Source organism: Typopeltis vanoorti, chromosome 11 (genome assembly GCF_054136105.1).
Source record: "Typopeltis vanoorti isolate ZY-2024b chromosome 11, IOZ_Tvanoo_1.0, whole genome shotgun sequence".
Classification (NCBI taxonomy): domain Eukaryota; kingdom Metazoa; phylum Arthropoda; class Arachnida; order Uropygi; family Thelyphonidae; genus Typopeltis; species Typopeltis vanoorti.
The window spans coordinates 15,958,812-15,982,338 of record NC_143559.1 but is presented as its reverse complement, the minus strand read 5'-3'; the positions used below and the strand labels follow the sequence as shown (position 1 = coordinate 15,982,338).

General features: G+C 36.8%; 1 protein-coding gene across 7 annotated transcripts in view; it reads left to right on the top strand.

The window, feature by feature from the left end:
* Window positions 1-23,527, top strand: part of LOC150101326 (tau-tubulin kinase homolog Asator-like) — a 324,567-nt gene that overhangs the window by 197,217 nt on the left and 103,823 nt on the right. The gene's annotated exons all lie outside the window — the stretch shown is intronic.

The following is a 23,527-nucleotide window of genomic DNA, read 5'->3' as shown; positions in this document are numbered from 1 at the left end:
ATTACTTTAATAATTAAGTTATAATAATGGATCAAGTATTTCACTATAGTTTTCATGTAATAGCATCACTGTAAAGATGCAAGAAAAGAATATCTGGCTAATTCTGAATAGACATTCAGAATTAGCCAGATATATTTGTGTATACAAATAATGGCCACCCTCTAGATAGTGGCCATACAACATGAATCTGAGATTAGCTCTGCTGGCACAGTCTTGAATGCTAACAATGTCAGGTTCTCACCTAACATCATAATTTTTATGGTGTTTATGTAGATTTTTCAACCAAAAAAAAAAAAAGTATGACAAATGATAACTGGATTTAATAGGTCGTGATAATATAGATAGTTAAACCGAGTAGTTTTGCCACATATGCTAGTGTAGCCTTTTCTGGGTTAGGAAGAACAAAAAACATACAATAAGCAGTAAATATGAACCAGGACATAACTAAAACCAAACATTTAGAAACCGTTATACAAAAGTTAAAAAATAACAGAAAGACATGGAGCATGGAAGATGGACAAGTTAGTCATTGTTCGGTAGGTGACGTGTGAAAAGATCTAATGAGTGACTACAAAATATCACAAACTCATTCCCTGTCTTCTGTTGGGTGTGCCTTGTGAGTGGATAATCATCATAGACCCTTTGATGTTGTAGGCACTGAAGTTGTCTTCTATCTACGGCATGGAGCTCTTGTCCCATTCAGTATTGTGGTGTGGGTGTGGTAGAAGTGGAAAGCTAGGCTTGAGGTGGCTTCTGTGTTGTAATTAACATCTCCAATATGCTCTTTTTGTCTAATTTCCAAACTTCTAGAAGCGTGCACTAAGTAAGCAACTATGGTTGATTTTCTTGAGTTTATGGGAAGAAAACCCAGAGTTTCCAGACGAAAAATCCAGCTTGCCCATGCCAGAGATTGATTAACTTGAGAACCGGTTAAAAAAAAGGCTTAGTAAAAGTTCCTCCAGTTGGCAACTAGAATAGAACTTACTATGCTCTTCCTTCAGACTGTCCAGCTCTGTGGATGGCACGTCACTTCCACTGAGCTATTAGGTGCATAAAAAACTAATATGTAAGAGTTGTGGAATAAATTTATCTGAAATAAGAAAGCAACCAGAACACTAAACTAGCAGCGCTCAAACCAGTTTTAGCTTAAGAGTCTGAGAATTGGGATAGAACTAAAACAGTTGATTAGGTGAGTGAGATGCCATTAGTCACAGAACCATATTAAAAACAAAGATATTAGGAAGGAACTTGTTAACATTCAAGAATGTATAAGTAGTGGTGTGATTATAAAAACAAGTATTTGTTGTCAGACCCAGAAGACTGTGAAAAGAGATGTTTATTGCATTTAAAAGTAACTTAGAAGATGAAGACAGTAATGTTAGTTGGAAGCATGACAAGTGGCAGATTAATGTGGAAGAAAATTGTTAAGAAGCTAGTAATAATGCAGACATAATTGTTTAATATTATTAGGGTATCCTATAAATTTTTCCCTCCTCCTTGAGGACATGTATCAGGAATATTATAAGGACTGACCACTGGGATCATGTTACAAGAAATTCCATGAAAAAAAAGTCTGACTAGAAAGAAAGATGGGGAAAAACAAAAGTACTGTTCAAATCTTTGGAGTTTTATAAGATAGAAGTTGCAAACCATGCTATCAGTGTATCAGAGACTGCTCCTGTATCATTAATTTCCATTTGAATGGATACCTAGAACATTTCATAGTGATGTGAATTTTCCTCAGTTTACAAATCTCATTCTTTTGAATGTAAATTCATAGTGAACTCAGGTGCATACTAAGGTGGTGTGACTAATACAAAACAAAAAAAAATATATAATTTCTTACCCAATAGAAAAGCTTTTAAAGTAATGAAGATGTCTCTATATTCCAACCTGTAGGCCAAAAATCAAGTTTTACTACACCCTCTGTCCAAAAAGAAACCGAACTTTTTGAAAATAGAAGAAACTAGTGGCACCGCTTGTTGTATCTTTTTGTTGTCTAAAGCAGCAACCTTCATTAGTGTTGTGTCAACTGTTTATGACATTTGTTTCATTAGAAGCTGAGTTATAGTGCCAAGAGTGATAGTGTGTTTTGACGAACAGTCAGAAAATGAGTTTCAAACAGAGAGCTGCGATTGACTTTTGTGTTTAATTTGGTAAAAGTTTTACCGAAACACATCAAATGCTTCAAAAAGCATATGGTGATGAATGCTTATCCCATCCTCAAGTTTACGAGTGGTTTAAGCAATTTCAAAGTGTCGCGAGACTCTTGAGGACGACGAAAAGCTGGGCCATCCAAAAACTCAGCGAAGTTAACATCCGAAAAGTGCATAATTTCATCAAAGAAAAACCCGAAATCATCCATGAGATTAATTGAAGATGAATTGGGGATTCCAAAACCGACTGTACACAACATTTTGACTGAGAGTTTGGGCCTTTGTAAATTGAATTTGCGATTTGTTCCCCACAAGTTGACTGACGACCAAAAAATGTATCGAATTGAACACTGTAAGGACTCAAATTTCCTTGAAACGATCGTTACTGGTAATGAAACGTGATGTTTTGAGTATGAGCCCGAAACAAAGTGCTAAGTGGAGACCATCAGAAGAGGGCATCCGAAAAAAAGTCGCTTGGAGAAGTCAAAAGTAATGCTGATTTGTTTCTACGATTCGAAGGACATTATCCACAAAGAATTTGTTCTGCCTGGCCAAACAATCAATGATGAGTATTATCTTGAAGTTTTGAAGCGATTGATAGGGAAAATTCGTTGCGTACGGCATGAATATAGTGATGCAGACAGCTAGTCACTTTTGCATGATAATGCACATTCTCATCGAACATTGTGAGAGTTTTTGAGCAAAAACCAAGTTTGTGTGTTGGATCACTCGCTGATCCAACACACAAACGTGATTTAGCATCCTGTGACTTCTTTCCCTTCCCCCGATTTCATTTGCCGATGAAAGGAAAGCGATACAACACCATTGAAAACGTTCAAGCGGCAGTAACCATGACCCTCAACAGTATCCCAAAAACCGATATAAGAAACTCATTTAATGAATTAATTGACCTTGCCAAACGCTGTATCGAAGCTGAGGGAGAGTATATTGATTGAAATAAATGATTTGAATAATTATAATTGTTCCGTGTTTTCTTTTCTATCAAAAGTTTGGTTTCTTTTTGGACAGAGGGTGTAAATAAAGATTTTTTTTTATATTAGAAAGTGTTTATTTGACATATCTGGATTTATATATTTTGTAGGTAGGAATTACAGAACTTGTAATCCCTACCTACATAACTTGTTGATTGAGCCAAAATATTTTGAGATTTCAAACAAAAAACAGAAAAGAAAAAAAGAAAACGTTGAAGGTGAAGAACCAAAAAGTGAGTCTAGAAAGGTATATTGAAATTTGAAAAATAAAACATGAATAAATCCAGTAATGAAAATAAACTATGGATTTTAAAAGGATAATAATCAAAAATTAAATAACTCAAAATTCACTTTGGAGAGTGGGCACACTAACCACTCAGCCAACCAGGCTAGTTCACAAATAAACTAATTTGGAAGAAAGTTGTTGCTAGGAAATTAATAGTAATGTAAACTTATTCATGTAGTGCTCATAGTATCCTGAACATCCCTTGAGGACACATATCAGGAAATTGGTGATGAGGAGGAAATTCTCACTTTTTTTTTATTTAGTTCTCATTTTAATAATAATAAAAAAAAATCTTTAATTTTTGATTCTTAACATTTTTAAATTTATCCCCCCCCCCCAATCTTCGTTATTGGTTTTGTGTGTATGTATTCCTTATATCATTTTCTTTGTTTTTATATATATAATGGGTGGCCATTAAATAACTTTCCCCCCCTTTTGAAGCATCTGTAGCTAAAACCAATAAACAGAATGAGACCAAATTTTATATTAAGACTTTTGAAGGCATGGGGAGATGATTTCCACAAAAAAAAGATTTAGTACCAAAAGTCACCAATAGAGGAAATTTTGGTGCTGATGAAGCCAAAAACAAGCGGATAATTACATTAAAGGCAGATAAAATGGAATAATAACATTTTGACGGTGTAAGCGACCACCACGTCACTCATTCCAGCGGGATATGTGGCGCGCTACAATGATAATAAGAATAATTAAACTGAAACAACAACTTGCTAGAGAGACGGAAATTAATATGTAGTGATTGAACTCATAGGAAATAATGTTTTATTCATCAGAATCAGGGTCCCCTGGACCACATACACGATTTTCATTGTGCTGACCTTTCTTGTGTACAACAAATTGCATCCAGTGTGCGACATGCTCTACAGCTGAGCGTAAGGAGTCGGATTAGGTGCTCATAACAGCCAGTTTTATGTTCTCTTTCAAGACATGCAAGTTGGGAACACCACCAACATAACAGCGGATTTCAAATAATCCTACAGCCAAAAGTTACATGGAGTGATGTCAGGGGATCAAGGCAGCCATGCCGTCAGAAAGAACTGACTGATAACCCTCTCATTACTGAAATGCTAACATAAAAGGCGCTGTACTGAATGTTCAATGTGTGGCCGTGCTCCATCCTGCATAAAAATTATGGAGTCCAAACATTGTCTTTGCTGCAATGCAAGAATGACAAAATTTTCCAGCATTCGTCGATAAATCTCTCCTGTAATGGAGCAGGTTACAGGACCTATAGGGGTCATAATAGAACCTTACATTCAAAAAAGTATGGTTCTATTATGAAATCTGCTGTGAAGCCACACTACAAGGTTACTTTTGGAGAATGCAGTGGTACTTGCTGGATCGCTTGGGGATGTTCAGATGCCCAAATTCTGCAGTTGTGAGTGTTGACCGACCTATTCAGATAAAAATGAGCCTCATAACCTCACAATATTCTCCAAGGCCAGTCATTGTCGACCTCCATTAGGGCAAGAAACGTTAGCGCGAAGGTCATGTGCTTATCATAATCTGCAGTAGTTAGTGCTTGCACACGACTGAACTTATACGGATAGAAGTGAAGCATTTTCCGTAAGATTTTCCAGACTGTACCATAAGTCATATCAAGTTTGCGAGCTATGGCACGAGCGCTTGGACCAGTACTGGTCTCTGTGTCATCGAACACCGCAGTAGCAACGTCTTTTACTGTCTCTTCTTGCACTGCTTTCCGTCCTCTGCCAGGTCTAACTCCTAGTGATCCAGTTTCTTCAAACTTCTTATTCATAGCCCTCAGTGCTACAGCTGACATAGGACATGTACGCAGGTTATGAAGCCTTCTAAATTCCAGAAGGGCCGCTACGGCATTGCACTGTTTAAGGTAAAACAAGTAAAGCACACTGAGGCAATGTAGGACACATATTGAGCACGATTCTTCAATCATTCGAATAACTGGCTGAATTTTCAGAATCCCTTTTTAAGTTTAATTGGTGGTGTTGCTATCACGTACGCACAGTAAAATTTGCATAATCCTTTTTACCTGTGTTTACTGCAAATATTTGACTACTTTCGGTGCCAAAATTTCCCCTATCAGCAACTTTTGGTACTAAATCTTTTTTTTTTGTGGAATTCATCTCCCCATGCCTTCGAAAATCTCAATATAAAATGTGGTCTCATTCTATATATTAATTTTAGCTACAGATACCTCCAAAGAGGGAGTGTTAATTTATGGCAACCCTGTGTGTGTGTGTGTGTGTGTGTGTGTGTGTGTGTGTGTGTGTGTGTGTGTGTGTGTGTGTTTATATATATATATATATATATATATATATATATATAAACACACACATATATATATATATATATATATAAACATATATATATATATATATATATATATATAAAATAACAAACGAAATGATATAAGACAACCCATTAATAAATCATAAAAGAAATTACAAATTCTTTTGAAAAGACATATTCTGAACACTTATTCTAACATTGTCTGTCAATCATCAGGAAAATTTTGATAATGAATATTTTATTGCAGTTTATTAGAAGGCAGCAGAGGCAAACATAGAAAATGCACACCCTATCCACTCAAAAATGGAAGGATGGGAGTATGACACTATGGAGAACAGCATTCTGTGAAAGGGAGAGTTTTATCTTCATAATTTACTCACTTTTTACAAGATATTGAAATTCAATTGGCACCACGATACTGCTAGCCTTAGCCAAAACATCTGGCAAGATACAACATGAAACCTATTGCATAAGTTGAAGCAAACAGATAGGAATGACTACAGTTGTAAAGACTTGGAGCTGAATTAGAGCAAAGACAAGTGACCAGTGATATATCACTGGGATCTGTACTTGGACTGCTGCAAGAGTCTGATTTGAAGGGAAAATGTAGTTGTTTACAGATGATATGTAACTGGCAAGGACAATAGTAAATATAGGTCATGTAGAGCAGTGCTTCCCAAACTTCTGGATGTCAGGGCCCCCTTTGGAAAAATTAAAATATTTCGTGGCCCCCTCGAAAAAAAATCGTAACATAGACATATATTATTATAATATTTATTGTGTTTATATTCAATACAAAACATACATAGCGAATATTGCAAAAATCAAATGCAAATATTACATTTTTAGCATCTTACATACACATTTGACATGGCACATTATCTCATATTTTTATATAGATAGATATATTGTTGTCGTACATTTGCAGTATAAGCACATGAAACGTAAAACGATTAGTAATAAATAAAGAATTAAAAACATAAAAGAAGTTTAATAACAGTTTAATGTGGTGGATGTGTTTCAATACTGCTACACCAATATCAGGTGAAATATTTGAAATTACAATTCTTAGATTTCTGCTTTGAAATGAAACTTATATGAATAAGCATATATTTACTAATATTCATTAAGCATGAAATACGCAGGAAGCAAAATGTGTGAAAACCTGCACCAATGTGTGATTTTTTTTTCATTAAAATATAAAAAATAACAAAAAAGATATAATAAATAATAAAAATTGAATACATTTCTTTTAAGATAAAAAAAAAAAATGTACTTAGTCTTAAAAGATTTTAAATTTGTTTTCATTATTTCACAGCCCCCTCAACAAAACCTATGGCCCACAAGGAGGCCGCGGCCCACAGTTTGGGAAGCGCTGATGTAGAGAACGTGCAGAACGTGTTAAATAAACCAGCAGTTTGGACAAACAGTAATGGCTGTCAGTTCACTGTGGCAAATGGGAGTAGGTTAGGCAACACACTTTGGGATGAAAAGAATATATGCTGTGTGTATTACACATATGGAACTAGACCCCAGGAAACTGATGAAATTAGGGATTTGGGAAGGGGCAATGATGGGCAGAGAGTCGTAGTTCAGGGGACATTTTGAAAAATACTCAAAAGAGCATTTGAATGTTAAGAAACACAGTGACAAGCAAGAATAATGGGGTTATCATTTGTAAAACTGTGATGTGACAACAGGACTACTGTGCACATATTTGATTGAAAATAATAGTTATTTTTTTATTAAAAAAATTGTACTATTCTCACAATATAATTTCATTAACAAAATAAACCAGTAATTATAAACACAGAAATTAAAATTGGCACAATCTAATTAAATACTGTAGTTCATCTCTCTTCCGACATGGTATTGTCCTAAGCTTATTTTCACAGTTCACAACATGAATTAATTTAGTATACAAATTAAATGCTTAAAAAGGTTATGTAACAAAAATGCTTTTTAATATTGTTATTTAAAAAATACAATTAACTTGCAAAGATAAGTCAAAGACTGGATCGTGTGACTGACTGCTACCTACTTTTTCCTGTTTTCGTGAATTTTATTATTTGTCTTTCCTATTAAATTGCTTTATGATAATTTATATAGATTTAACATTCATTATTTGAATAATAAAGGAAAGAAATCACAAACTGAGTTGTGATGAACTATTTAAACTTGCATTAAAATAAAACATATTGCTGTATTATTATATGTAATGTATACTGACAATTAAAGAATGCATTACTTTGTTTTTTTCAACATAACCTTTTTTTTTTTAACATCGCCTATAACAATATTTATATAAAGTAGACCGATACCTTGAGTGAGTCCAGTTGTTTCGTGGCTAATGTGGATTTAAGTTGTACAGGGTGTTCGGGATAAATTTGACAGTTTCGTAAGGAAAAAGAAAATCTTCTTTGTATCTATTAAATTTAATGAATTGACAAAAAAACATTACAGGCAGAGTTAATTACAATACTATCAACAAGATTTACTCAAAATAACCACCATTAGCATCGATCACAGCTTCAATTCTGCTTCGGAACCTCAAACAAGCTGATGCTACAGTCTCCCTGGGAAGGGCCGCAAAAACTGTTTTAATTTTATCCATTAACTGGGCTTTTGTATTACTGGAAGTGCGATTGGTGTCTTTTTCAACTGCGCCCCATACAAAATAATCCATGGGGTTAAGGTCTGGGGAGTTTGGAGGCCAAACATTTGGACTGGTGAAGTCGTAGAAATTTTCAGACAACCATTTTTGACTTTTCCCAGAGGTGTGGCAAGGGGCCGAATCCTGCTGCCATACATATGGCCTACCATTGGCTACCCTTGTTATCCAGGGCTTGACTACAGTTAGCAACTCCACGAACAAAGCCCGAATTCCAATGCCAGGGTTCTTCAACACCTGTTCCTGCAGATTTGCGAGGAATTCTGCTGTACGAACGCAATCAGATCGTCTGCTAGGGATCTTTCTTCTTGCTACATCCTCGTAGTCACCATTGCAAGTCTCTAGTTCATGCCTGATTGTTTTTACTGTATTCAGGGAGCATTGGGCAGCAGTCGTAATATCCTTATTTTGATGGCGGGCACGAATCATCATGATACAAGTTATTCTCTTCCATGATTCAGGTGGGTTCCAGCTATCCATCCTTTCTGACATCTTGTATATGAATGAAGAAGGGTCCAAACTTTTAAATGAAGAGAAGTGTGTGTTAATACATGTAACTTACGGAAAAATATAATTAATTATAAATATGTCAAATTTATTCCGAACACCCTGTATTTCTGGGACCCTGTGTGAAATGTATGTTAATTTTTAAATATATGTAATTTGTCATACTCTACTAAGCTACTGTATTGTATTTCCCAGTTTTTCTAACCTTTGTTTGATTCACATTAATTACAAGTGTTCATATAGGCACTTTGGCAGTCTCATATTTTAGCTGCGAAAAAGAAAATTTTGGGAAGTTTAAAAAAGCTACTGTCTTTTTCATCCAGTGTCTATTTTATTGCCTGAATGGTTCATTGGCATCTCCATTATAGTCAGTAAGTAGCCTTTCAATCTGGCCTTTCTGATCATGTCCTGAATATTTGAGAATGGACTGTAAAAGCAGTGTTGATTACATCACACCAAAGCTTAGTATGAACACAAATGAGGCCTGTGAAATTCTTATCATCATCATCAAATTCCTGACATGTACACTCAATGGGTGTACAGGATATGATAGTACTACATGAAAAAATTACATCATTACTAACTTCCTAACAAATTTTCCTTCAAATCAGTCTGTTATTTGTCAAGACACCAACATTATCAGATCTTGTATTTCTATCGTCTAAGGCACTTTGTACCGTATCAATCCACCTATATCTTGGTCTTCCTCTGGGTCTTTTTCCTGCCAACCTGGCAGAGAACACTTGTTTTGCTAATCTTTCCTCGCTCATTCTATTTAAGTGACCATACCACCTGAGATTAGCTCTGCTAATGCATTCCTGGATGCTGACAATGTCAAGTTCTTTCCTAATATCCTCATTTTTAATATAATATTGTCATTGATGCCATCTATTCATGCCTCTAATCTTTCTCAGGACTCTCATATCTGCAGTCTCTAGTCTTTGGTCAAGTGTTTTACTTCTGACCCAGCTCTCAGATCGATAAGTTAAAACTGGTTTGAACACTGTCTTATATACAGCTAAGTTAGTGTTCTGACTAATTTCTGTCTTATTCCATATGAATTTATTCAATTGACTTCCTACCATACCAGCTTTGTTGATTCTGTTGTCCATTTCCATATTTAATTTACATTCTTCACTAAAAATCGTGCCTAAGTAGCTGAAATGTTTTACTTGTTCCACGGGTTCTCTATTCACAACACAGTTGACAATTTCAAAAATTCTACCTATTTTCATTGTCTTTGTCTTTTGAATGCTGACCTTCATACCATATCTATTACAACAGTTATTCAATTTAGTCAGGGAATCTCGCAAACTTGTAGCGGATTTATTTAGAAGTGTAACATCGTCCGCATAAAGCAAAGAGCTGACATTTAAATCTCCAATTTATGATATCATGTTTAATACCAATTTCCTTCATAATGTGATCCATATAGATAATGAATAACAGAGGGGATAATGTACATCCTTGTCTCACACCAGATTTAACATTAAAACATCTTCCTGTACTTCCTTCCATTCTAACTGCTGACTTATAACTCAAATAAAGACTAAGTATTGCTTCATATAATTTCCCATTGAGACCATATAGCTGTAGTGTTTTGAATAGCTTCTCTCTTGCACCTTGTCATATGCCTTTCCCCAGAACAACAAAACTTAAATACAGATCTTTGTTATATTCCCATGCATTCTCAACTATTTATCGTAAAGTGAAGATCTGATCCTGACAGCCTCTATTTGGCCTGAATCCAGCTTGTTCTTCACCAAGCTTTTCTTCCACAATTCTTCTCAACCATTTCTCAATTATACTTGCATAAATCTCTTGCCAGGAACACTCAGTAGGGAAATACCTCTGTAATTCTCACATTCAGTTTTATTTCCCTTTTTATATATGGGTACTATGAGGGCTCTACTTCAATCATCGGGAATTCGTCCCTCTGTCCAGGCCTTTTGAACTATGCAGTGCAGCCACTGTAAGACTTTTATACCACCATACGTCAGCATTTCTGGTCAAATATCATCTACTCCTGCTGCCTTTCCACATTTCAACCCTTTGATGGCTTTTTCTACTTCAAGTATGGATATGTATTACTGACTGTGTGCCTGTTGAGTGTTTTTTACCACTGTGCTATCGCTGCTATCAGGAATAAGACTTTTCTTATTCCTTGTCTCTTCTCTCCATGTGAATTTGTGCACATTTTTATGTTGGAACATGGTGTTAGTAATAACCAGTCCATGTCCTGAGCAGAAATCGCACAGGTATTTGCCATTATTATTAGCTTTGCTCTTTTTCCAAATTTTCCCAAAATATTTTTGTATGTCTGACAATCATTTTCTACTCTGCTATTTAGATCCCCAACAAGGACCAACTTTTCCTTTTTCATTTTGTCAGCTGCTTTTTCTAAAGCATCAAAAAAATTCCTCCACTTCTACCTTAGTAGAACCTTCTGTGGAACCATAGGCACAAATAAGTCTCATTGTCCAATTTCCCATTTTGATATTTGCCCACATCACTCTACTTGAGACTGCCTGCCATTCAAGAAGATTAGCCTCATATTTTGTGTTGAATACTATGGCTACTCCTTCTTTTCCTTGATTGTCATTGCCTGAATATAACATTTTGTATTTATTGCTCAGAAAGATCTCACCAGTTTTGGTATTTTTTGTTTCAGTCATCCCTATTATGTCGATCTGGTACTTATCTAATTCCTCAGCTAGCTCCATTTCTTTGCCATTCAGGCTTCTTATGTTGATAGTACCGATCTTTAACTCTGGTGATGTTAAGTTTGGGGTTTGTGTTCAGATTTGTTCCAGTAGCTGACTTTTCGCTGTTCGCCCTGGTTCCCTGGCGAAAACAACGTGGGCCTTGTGTAACCAGGCGACGCCCCAGCCGGCATGAAATTTTGTCATGTTGTACCGTCATTTTGTATATTGGTTTAAGCCAATAAGAATACAATTTGGTTGGCTAAATCCCAAATTGCCAGCCCATCCTCGTTCGTTCAGTATCCAGGTAGATACCCAACAGGGTGCACCACGAGGCGGTGAGGATTGGACATTAGGTCAGAAGCTCTGGTTTGTTCTCCACATTCCTTTAAAGGCTATGTGGAGGTCTCCTCTTAGTTATACAGATTTGACCCTTAAGCACCTCGAAATTCTTATCAACCACCCTAATCTTAACAATAATGATGGTTTAAAAATCCCAAGAATATGGGATCGTCCATTTTTTAAATTATAATTAGGACTATTAATCTTGGATCTTAGCCTCTGATGTTAAATTATATATTAAATTATTGATTAGGCCACCAATAATGCCACTATATTATAATGCCACCGCTATATTACATTGAATATTAAAAATATTCAATGTAATATAGTTTCTCTGTGTGTGTGTGTGTTAGTTTGTGTACTCCAGATGAACTTAATATGGAGGTTGTAATGTCAGGAAATTTAAAGTTATTATTCTTAACATGGTCATCTCCTTAATTTTATAGAAATTAATGCTTATCACCATGTAACATTAAAAGAAAATGAATTGCTTGCTGAATTCTTAAAAATCTGGGAGATGCGACACAAAAAGTGAAGCCTTATTTAAAGTGATTAGGTTAATCTATCAAGAGGAACAGAAAGTATTTGATTTCTGTGAAAATTTGTTGGTAACAATACCCAAGAAAGGGAATGCAACAGAGTTTAAATTATTGACCATTAAGTTTACTCGATCATGCTTCAAATATCATACTAAATATATTTGAAGCATAGGATAAAATCAAAAATAGAATGTTATTTAGAGGAAGATCAGTTTGGATTTCAGAATGTTAAGGAACTAGAGAAGCAATACTAGCAATAAGAGCAATACACCAAAGAAGTGAAATAAATAATGTACAATGGAACAAGCTTTTTCATATAATGAAAGAAATTGGAATAGACTGGATAGACAGACTAACTAAGAAAATAAAAGTTCAAATACAAGAAAATGAAGCAACGGCAGAAATAAAGGTATAAGACAAGGTTGTGCAAGACAAGAGAATCAGACTCATCGAGGGAGACCACATACTACACAAACCAGCAACCATATTTGTTCTTGAATTCATTTACACTGCTTGCACAAATCCAATTCGAATCCATTCCAATAACGTACCACTCTCCTGTGCACTTAGACTAATCTATCAAGAGGGACAGGAGGCACTCTCTCTCCACTGTATCAGAATCACAATGGAAACCATGAGACCAGATGTGTTCACAATAGTCCAAGTAAGGTCTTATCAAGGCCTTGTAAAGAGTCAGAATGGCATCCTTTCTTTATATGTGAAAGTTTGTTTCAGTACTGCAATTATCTTTTGAGTTGTATTTGTATTCTTTGCTACATACCACCTGAACTTCAATTTCCTGTGTACTAATACCCCAAGATCCCTACCCTTGATTAGTTTCTTCTAGCATAATCTCACCAATATAATACAACATGGGATATTTAATCATGCCAAAGTGCATGGCTTTACGTTTACTGAGATTGAACTGACATCTATTTTCTCATGGTCACAACTCCAGCCTGTTCAGATCATTCTGCAAGTAATGTATATCAGCCACATTCCTGATTACCCTACCTATCTTTGAATCATCAGCAAATGGTTGTATGTTACCTGTAACAGTGGGCCAAGGACTGATCCTTACATCATGTCCAGACTTGGTATAGGCCTAAGCATTTACAGTGTTTTACTCTATGCCTGTTCTAGTTATCATTGTAGTCATTCTTTGGTGGCAACGCCATGCCACCAGTGTGCCCTGTAGGGCCCTCAAGGAAAGAACGTTTATATCCTTCTGTGTAAGCCCAAGCTGTTTTAAGTCCTTATAGCTATCTGCGCTCCATACGCCATGTAAAGAGATGGTGGTGCTGGTAACCTCGGAGTTGCCCCCATGCTCCTCCCGTATCTTACTAACTAGATCTTGGTTATTCTTATAATAGTTTACCTTATTATTATAGCTGTAGGCTAGTGGGCACCATGTTCCCACCACCTGGGCATCAACTACCCAAATGTCACCATCTCTTTTAATCACTAAGTTTGGCTTACACAAACCTGCGGAGGTCCTATAATGTGGTTTCCACAGCAGTCGCCCAACCTTTGTTCTTAAAGCAGTTGTTCAGAATGGAGACCACTGTAAACATGGACCCCATGGGTGTGGAAGCAACACTGGGCTATATGTCTCATATAGCCCTGCCCACTCGAGTGGGCAGGGCATTGATACTCGTCCCGATAAGGTCAATATACTCGAACCCAGGGAGAAGTCTGGTGCCATCCCTTACCCAATCATGCTGGGGAGGCACCAGATATGACTCTTTTAAAGGTGCACCATTTACAGCAGAGATGCCCATCTCTTGTATTCTGCAGGTGCTGACTCGAGGTACCTTGATAATGGGACCAGCCTTTAGCCCGCCTAATGTCTTCTTGTATTAATGGGCTATAGAAAGCCTCTCTGCAGATAGAGGAAGAAGATAGCTCTAACTTCACAATTCTGGAAAGCCGCAGGCATGGGATCAGCCATCTAAGTGATGGAACCCCGAGCCCGCCGTCCTTCACCTTCATGTGGAAATATGCAGTAGGGGTGTCAGGCAACAGTCGGAGCCATGATCACGGCTGAACAGATAGCCCTGTCCATTTGGGACAGTACCAAGATATATGTCCTACCAAGCACCACCTTGTGATAAAAGCGCGGTAGGAAATAGTGGGAAAAGAGAAACAGTCTTTGCTGGAGCTTGAGAGGAGCTTTCCTCAAAGAAGCAAACCCAGCTTCTAGGATGGAAGGAACAGATGACCTTCCTTTTAGGATGAACATGATACCAAGGTATTTCCACTCTTCCTCAAAGCATGCAATAGCCTCTCGTGCAGGGAAAACTCTATAGTCTCGACCTTAAGCTTATTGTCATGACCAGAGGGGACAAGAGCTAAAGAGCAGGACTTCTCTACATTAATAGAAAGGCCTCGAATAGAGAAAAAGTTAACTGCCTGGTCAAGGAGTTCCTGCAAGCCTACCTTAGTAGAGGCTACGAGAATAAGATCATTCACAAAGGCCATAGCATTAAAGGAAGAAGCACCTAGAGAGTAGCCTATATGGCTAGGAAGAGAGTGAAGAAACCATCTATGATGCAGTTAAAGAAAAGGGGAATAGTGGAACACCCTGCACTGCGGTAATTGAAGTCGCGGGGACCCTGTAGTGATAGTGATGGAGCTACCCAAGTATAGCTCCATAACATAGGAAAGAAAGGGTTCTGGACATCCAGTAATAGACAGCGCTCGAAGGAGAGCAGGAAGGGAGACACTATCGAATGCCTTTTGGAGGTGACGCTATATATAGAGGCTTAAGGCGGCGGTGGGAATCAGAGAAAAGAAAAGAAGCCCTGCCCACTCGAGGCATATATATATATATATATATATATATATATATATATATATATATATACCTCGAGTGGAGATATATATATTCTCAGCACAGCCGTTCGAAGGGACAAAAGCTCTTTGTCTATAATCATGCTATATATGTTGCTGAAGTCGTCTAACTAAGATTTTTGATAGCATCTAAGTATCACATGAGAGATAGTAATAGGTCTGAAGTCTGATGCATGGCTTGAAGTTTCTTTCTTTGGAATGAAGATAGTTCTTGAATAGGTGTGGTAGTATTGCTTTACTGGAAAGGAGAATGTCCAATAAGTCTTAAAAAAATCTTCAGCGGCACCTTCCGAAGCCTAGCTGCAGGAAAACCATTAGGTCCAGAGGCTGAGAAATTGGATGGAAGAGCTGCTTTGATCTCCTGGGTGGAGACTGATTTCAAGGGCAGGAAAGGATCTCAATATTGTAGGTTGGTCATCATCAGGGAAGTATGGAGGTGGAGCAGAAAAGACTGTACTCCAGAATTTAACAAAATCATCATGTAAGTCTTCTAGAGGTGGAGGGGAAGCACCATCAAGGATGGTCTTGGCACATTGCCCTCTATTCTTTTTTATAGAGGGCCTGCATAGCTGCATAGGCCCTCTTCCTCTGCTTCCTATTTGACAAAGTGATTTTAGAATGAGATGTAGGCTGATGTTGATGAGGCATCAGGTGTTCAGAGAATTCAGCATGGAGGTAGTCATTTAACTGATCTGTGATATCCATTCCCAGAAGGTGTCTGGATGAAAGATTTAAGAATTTGATGGTTATATTCTGGAAGAGGAGGATCATCTAGAGATGATGTCAGTCTGAGAATCAAAGCCTCTTCTTCAACAGCAGGATGGTGGCTGGAAGATACGGAGGCAGGGACAGGAGATATGGAGATATTATCTGTCCCTACCTGTGGCGGATGGGCTGCTAATTCTTGAATTAAGGCTTTGTAACTGTCTTTCCATCTATGACACTTGATGGCATCCAAAGATCTTAATGGGAACACCCTAAATAAAGCCTCATCGATGTTCTTTATCCCTCGAGCTGTCAACTCGATCTCATGAGCAGCGAGGCTCTTTTCTTCTTCGGTAGTCCAACATGCTTTGACGCGCTCAATTCTTATTGCAGTGTTGGCTTCTGCTAGATGTTTTGAAGTGTGATGCATGCCAAGGCCAACTGCGGTGGAGAATTCACGATCGCAGACCTTTCACACAAAGTGTCTGAGATTTGGAACTCCTTGACTGCCGGAACAAGCATGATGCGAACTTGAAGAAATGAGTCAGTCCCTGGAATGGAGGAATAGCGTAGCAGGCCAGTCAGTGACCCGAAGGTGTCCAGGAATCGCCACCTACTGCCACATTTGCAAAGTGTCTCAGGGTATGTGCAAGCCAAGACGACAATGCTTCGGATTCCCTTAAATCTTGAAGACTCACATCCACCGTATGCCACTTCTTGATATCTATCATTCAGCCATCCTCTTATCCACACTAATATTTGATAATCCAAACCCATATTTTCAAATTTAGGCAACAGTCTTCCATGCTTTATTTTGTTAAAAGCCTTAGCAAAATCCAAAAGTATCATGGTGTATCCATTCCCCTTGTCTAATTCAATCTTAACATTCTTATAGAATGTGAGTAAGTTACTAAAACCTTCCCTTAGTATAAACCCATGCTGTTCATTGCAAAGTAGAGATTCTCTGTCAATCCATTTCTGAATGTGAGCCCTAACCAACTTTTCCATAATCTTCACCACCACTCCTGAAATACTGATTATTCGATAGTTGGATACATCAGTCTTTGCACCACCCTTGTGCAATGGTAATACCATACATTCTTTCCTCTCCTATGGAATCTTTCCTGTTATGAGATGCAAATTATATAGCATAGTTAAAGGAATAGCCAGTTCAGCTGAACACATTTTTAGCACCCATGCTGATATTCCATCAGTCCCTATTGCTGAATTCTTGTTCTGTTTCTGCAGTAGCTCTAATACCTCCTCCACATACACCTGAGTTTCTTCATCCACTGAATAGGTAGCAGTGAGTTCAATGTTGCATACAGTAGGTTGATAGCGTTCAGCAAAATGGGCACTCATTAGATGAACAAATTCTTCTGAATCTGTCACTCTCACACCATCTGCATTCAGTAGTTATTCTTTCATATTCATTCTTTCTTTTACTTGCAGCATATCAATAGAATTCTTTGGGGTTATCTTTAGCTGACAGAGTCAGTTTCTTTTCATACTTGCACTTAGCTAGTATTAATTAACTTACACACTTCCTAAGTGAGTACTTAGGAAGTGGGTAAGTTAACCAATACCATTGCGCTGAACTCAGTATGCTCCTCAGTTGGTCATAATAAAATCCTTCTTTGTAGTTTGGCATGTAACCTTTTCTAAATGGGACATTAATTAACTTACCCACTTCCTAAGTGATTACTGCATGATCACTGTCACCAACCAGAGACAAAATAGTTATGGTTTCAACCGAAATACCCTCTGACACTATAATCAAATCTAACACTCCTTGACCTTGAGTTCCTTCTGTCACCTGCTGCTTGTCTCCCAACAACTCAATATATTCGGTTTCATTCTTCTCATGAGATTTTACTGCTACCCAATCAATTTTTGGATAATTAAGTCCCCCGTTATGATTTTTCACGCCCATCATCTTTATTTGATGATGCATTTCTTCATCACTAGCAACTGATCCAAAAGGTCTGTAACAACACCTGACTATGTATTGGATCTTGTTAGATTCCACCTCACACCAGATAGCATCCAAGTCACTGCCACTTGAAAATCTGTTACTAGTGCTGCAATCATAGGGCTCGGCTGAGTGGTTAGCGTATCCACTCTCCAGCCAAAAAGCAGAGAGTTCAAATCCCGCCATGGGCATGGATGTTTGTGCTTGTCTGTGGAAATACTAGTGGTAGTGGTTGGCGGTAGATGGCGTTGGTGTAGTTGCGGTCAGTTGATGGATTAAGTGGTTGATACAGAGTTTATAGAGCAAATGCCCTCTCTCGATGAGTCTTTGGACTCCCTGGAGGTGTAAAATAATAATAATATCATTAGCAGCATGCCTCTTATCCTGTCTATCCTTCCTAAAAAATATTGTAACCTTTACACTCAATACAAGGTAGTATGTCTGATTCTGATAACCAGGTCTCACTAATGCCTCACTGTGAGGTCCCAGCATATTTACCAAGGTATCAAACTCTTCCCCTTTGTTTCTGATACTCCTAGCATTAGTATACAGGCATAATAAGCTACTTGCACGTTCTTTTGTATACTCTTCTCTATTGTCTGCATAACACAGCAGGACAAATTGCAGATCTGTGTTCTTTTCTAGTGCCTTATATATATAATGCCTTATATAAGCATTGAACTTTGTCCACATTTAATGGGTCTGTACCGGATGAACACAGTCAAAATCTTTCTTTCTTAATCATTTCCATGATAATGCCCATTCACATTATTAACACAGTTACATAACATTTTTGCTCTTACACAGAGATTCTCACCATTCCTCCCATTATGATTTAGTTTCCATTACTCTCTGTGCTAGGTCTCACTAGTTATTAGTTATTCAAGACTCTTGATGCCAAACACATTCAAGTGTAGGCTGTCCCTACACAATATAGCTGTATTAGCTCAGAATGAACAGGATTAAAAATGGGTATTATCTAAAATGGGTGATATTTTATCTGATTATGGACTTAAAATAAATGCAACAAAAACTAAAATAATTATGGCAGATTTTAAAGGAACAAAATAAAATACAGAAATAGTGATTAGAGGTAAGAATGTTGAACAAGTAAAATTGTTCATATATCTTGGAGGAACTTTTCAAGAAGACGAAAGATAAGTTTTAAATATAAAGAACTACTATGGCAAAAGAAGTATTAAAGAAAAAAAATTTCTTGCAAGTAAAATAAGTAAAGACATACTGAAAAGATTTATAAAAACATTTGTTTGGAGCATATTCTTATATGGTTGTGAGACTTGGATTATATGGCAGAAGACTGGAAAAGAATTGAAGCATTTAAAATGTACTGTTGGAGAGTATTGCCAGCAATAAATTGAAGAGAGCCAAGTATAAAGAAGACCATCATAGAAAGAAAGATGAAATTCCTGGGACACGTATGAAAATACATGGATTATAAACATATTAGAAGTGAAGATATCAGGAAAAGAAAGAAGCGTATGGCCAAAATATACATTCTTAGTATATTTCGGCCATACGCTTCCAATTAATGTAAACCATAGAAGTTTACATTAATTGGAAGAAGTTACAAACTGCTAGAGTAAAGCCAGAAATAGAATAACCTCAGATGGAACTTTCTGTAGCAACAGAGACTATCCCAAAGAATGATGATGATTACTGCTACTACAGCAGCCTCCATGGACTTGGCAGATTCATATTAAAGAAAATAAATTTCTGGATTCATTATGCCAGCAAAGGTTGGTCGATTGGTAGAGCCTCTGCTACTAATGGCTCAGCAAAAAAGTTAAGCAAGTTTGAGTGCAGTTGGAAGGGGTTCAATGCTGTTGGCACACTCTCCCTCTATGAGTCTTTGGACTCTCTGGAGGTGTCACATAATAATAATATACACTCAGGTCTCTTTTTATGTGGTATAGTACGCCCACAGATACGAGACCTTTCGACACTTCTGTGCATGTCAACAGAAGGAGAATCCATTCCAATAATTAGGTAATCCAGCATTTCCCAAACTTTTCCTATGATGGAACACTTCACAAATCCTGAAATTTTCATGGAACACCTTGATTATTTTGTAATGTATTAATTAATAATTAATTGTTAATTTAGCTGATTTTTATTATTAATAATTGATCATTAATTAATTAAACATCATTAAATTAATTTGTGCTGATTTTTATTGACATATCCCATTCTGATAACCAAAAATTTATATAAGTATTAAGAGTGAGTGCTGATAGTTTTCCCCTCCTTTTGTACATCCTGTAGATTGCTTTGTAGACTGGAGGTGGATGAATCACTATCTGTTGCGTCACAAACCTTCAATAAGAGATTTCATAACACCAAAATTAAACAAAGTCCCTTGTCTCTTATTCATATTAAAATTTAAATCTGTAGGCCTATTACTTTTAAAAAATCATGGCACTACAGTTTTGAAACAAGCATTTTCACCCTACAATACGAACTTGTGAAGAAAGTATTCAGTATTACTAGATCTGAGAACCAGATACAGACTACCTCGATCTTCAATTTCAGTGGAAAAATTTTCTTTATACTTCCTTGCTGATTGGTCACTAACATTTGCAACACAGATGTTATTTCTTACAGTTTTGAGAACAGAGGATACGCCGCACATTGTTGTAATCAGCTTGCAGGCAATTTTTATGACCGGTCATAAACTGTGGTATTCCCTTTCCCGTATGTTGAAAAGTTTTCAATGTGTGAAAATTACAAATAATTCATGAATACTTCCACATTTAAAAATACATGGCTTAGTCGCTAACATTTGCTACACAGATGTTATTTAGACGTTCTGGGTCTGAGCTTTTCGACATTCACGAATGTTATTCTCCTCAGAATATTTCCACTATAACACATTTATTCATGAAAAATGCTTAGAAAACTAAAATGACAAATTCCAGGAGAACTTCTCACGGAACACTTATTCACCTTCTGCAGAACACAGTTTGGGAAACCCTGGGGTAATCAATCCTTATTGTGGGATGAGTTGTTTATTATTACATAGAGGAAAATTAACTTCTTTTATGATCATTGTAGTTTTTAAAGTGGTAACTATTTTACTTGTATGACGGTTGGAAAATTTTACCTATAAAGCACGTGATTTCACATGTTGTTGACTAATTCATTCATCGACGTTGTACATAATGAACAGCGTGTTGCAGCACATTCTGGTGTAATTTGATAACAGGTAAGCAGTGAGTGTTCGTGAAGTTTAATTTTGCATGTGAGTAAGTGTTTGTCTTTTTATTATCGAAAGTAAATTTTGATAATTGTTATTTTTAAGATTTAATTTGGCCCAATGAAAAAAAAGAAAAAAAAAGAAATGAAAATAGCAATTTTTTGATCCCTTAGCAAAAGGAGAGGAATCTATGGTGATTGGTAAATATTTTACTTTAGGCGAATCTACTATAAGAGCAATTAAAAAGAATGAAGTCGCAATAAGAAAATCTGTCATTTCTGGCACAAAACTGTAAGTGCCAAGTTATCATCGTACTCAAGATATGCTTTATTAGAAAACACGGAACGAGCACTCATAATTTGGATTGAAGAATTAACTTAAAGAAGAATTCCTATAAGTGGTTATTTAATTAAACAAAAACTCTTCAGTTTTATGAACAGATGAAGCAGTTGGAGCCATCTACTTCTGCTTCCCAGGCTGATAAAGAATTTTCGGCTAGCAACGAATGGTTAACAAGGTTTTAAAAAAGGAATGCACTTCATAACATGAAGATTACAGGCGAGGTTGCAGCAGCAGATGAAGAAACAGCCAAAAATTTTCAAGAGAAGTTACCCAAAATTACTGAATATGGTGGATATTGTCCCGATCGAGTGTTTAACGCTTCCAAAACAGGATTGTTTTGGAAGAAAATGCCTAGTCAAACTTACATCGCAAAGTCTGAGAAAAAAAAGCAAGTGGGTTTAAAGCAAGCAAAGATAGAGTAGCATTGTTACTTTGTAGCAATGCATGAGGAGATCAAATGTTGAAATCTCTCCTAGTAAATAGATTTCTAAGACTACGTGCTCTAAAAGGCAACAAAAAAGGCAAAGATCTAAAACAGCTGTTTTAGATCTTTGCCTTTTTTGTTGTATATGAAGCAAAAAGCTCTCGATTTTAAATTTTATTAATTGTTGACAATGCACCAAGTCATCTGCATTTAGAACATCTAAATGCAGATAGTGTTTTTTCCACCCAATACAACAAGCATTATTCAGCCATTAGATCAAGGCATAATTGCTACTTTTAAAAAATATTATGTTAAGCACACTTTTCAATTTATATTGGATAAACTAGAAACTGGGTGCTTAAGGGTCAAAGCTGTATAACTGAGAGGAGACCTCCACATAGCCTTAAAGGAATGCAGAGAACCGACCAGGGCTGCTGACCTAATGTCCAATCCTCACCTTCTCGTGGTGCACCCTGTTGGGTATCTACCTGGATACTGAATGAACGAGGATGGGCTGGCAATTTGGGATTTAGCTGACCAAATTGTATTCTTATTGGCTTAAACCAATATACAAAATTATGGTACAACATGATAAAATTTTATGCCAGCTGGGGTTTCGCCCGGTTACACAAGGCCCCCATTGTTTTTGCCAGAGAACCAGGGTGAACAGCCAAAAGTCAGCTACTGGAACAAATCTCTAAGCACACCCCAACTCAACATCACCAGAGTTAAAGATCGGTACTATCAACATAAGAAGCCTGAATGGCAAAGAAATGGAGCTAGCTGAGGAATTAGATAAGTACCAGATCGACATAATAGGAGTGACTGAAACAAAAAAGACAAAAACTGGTGAGATCTTTCTGAACAACAAATACAAAATATTATATTCACGAAATGACAATCAAGGAAAAGAAGGAGTAGCCATAGTATTCAACACAAAATATGAGGCTAATCTTCTTGAATGGCACGCTATCTCAAGTAGAGTGATGTGAGCAAATATCTCATTGGACAATGAGACTTATTTGTGCCTATGGTCCCACAGAAGGTTCTACTAAGGTAGAAGTGGAGGAAATTTTTTGATGCTTTAGAAAAAGCAGCTGACAAAATGAAAAGGAAAAGTTGGTCCTTGTTGGGATCTAAATAGCAGAGTGGAAAATGGTTGTCAGACATACAAAAATATTTTGGGAAAATTTGTAGAAAAGAGCAAAGCTAATAATAATTGCAAATAAAAAGCCAAACGGCTATTTTTTCTGGCGAAGTTAATTAAATTAAGGTGTTAAAAATCCCTTGTTATTTTACAGCCAGTATGCGAAACTCTGAGATCGAAAACTACGATCTACGAGTTTCATGCCGAAGAACTATCGGCAAATCCAAGCGTAAGTGAACACCTGGTAGTACAACACCAAGGCAACTCAAAGCAAAGGTGGAACAAGCTCTCTCACTATACTTGATATGGTCTGGGTAGTGAAATCTCTTCATTATGTAGCGCAGTATTACATCTCCTAGGAGCTGTGTTTTACATTATGAGAAAAT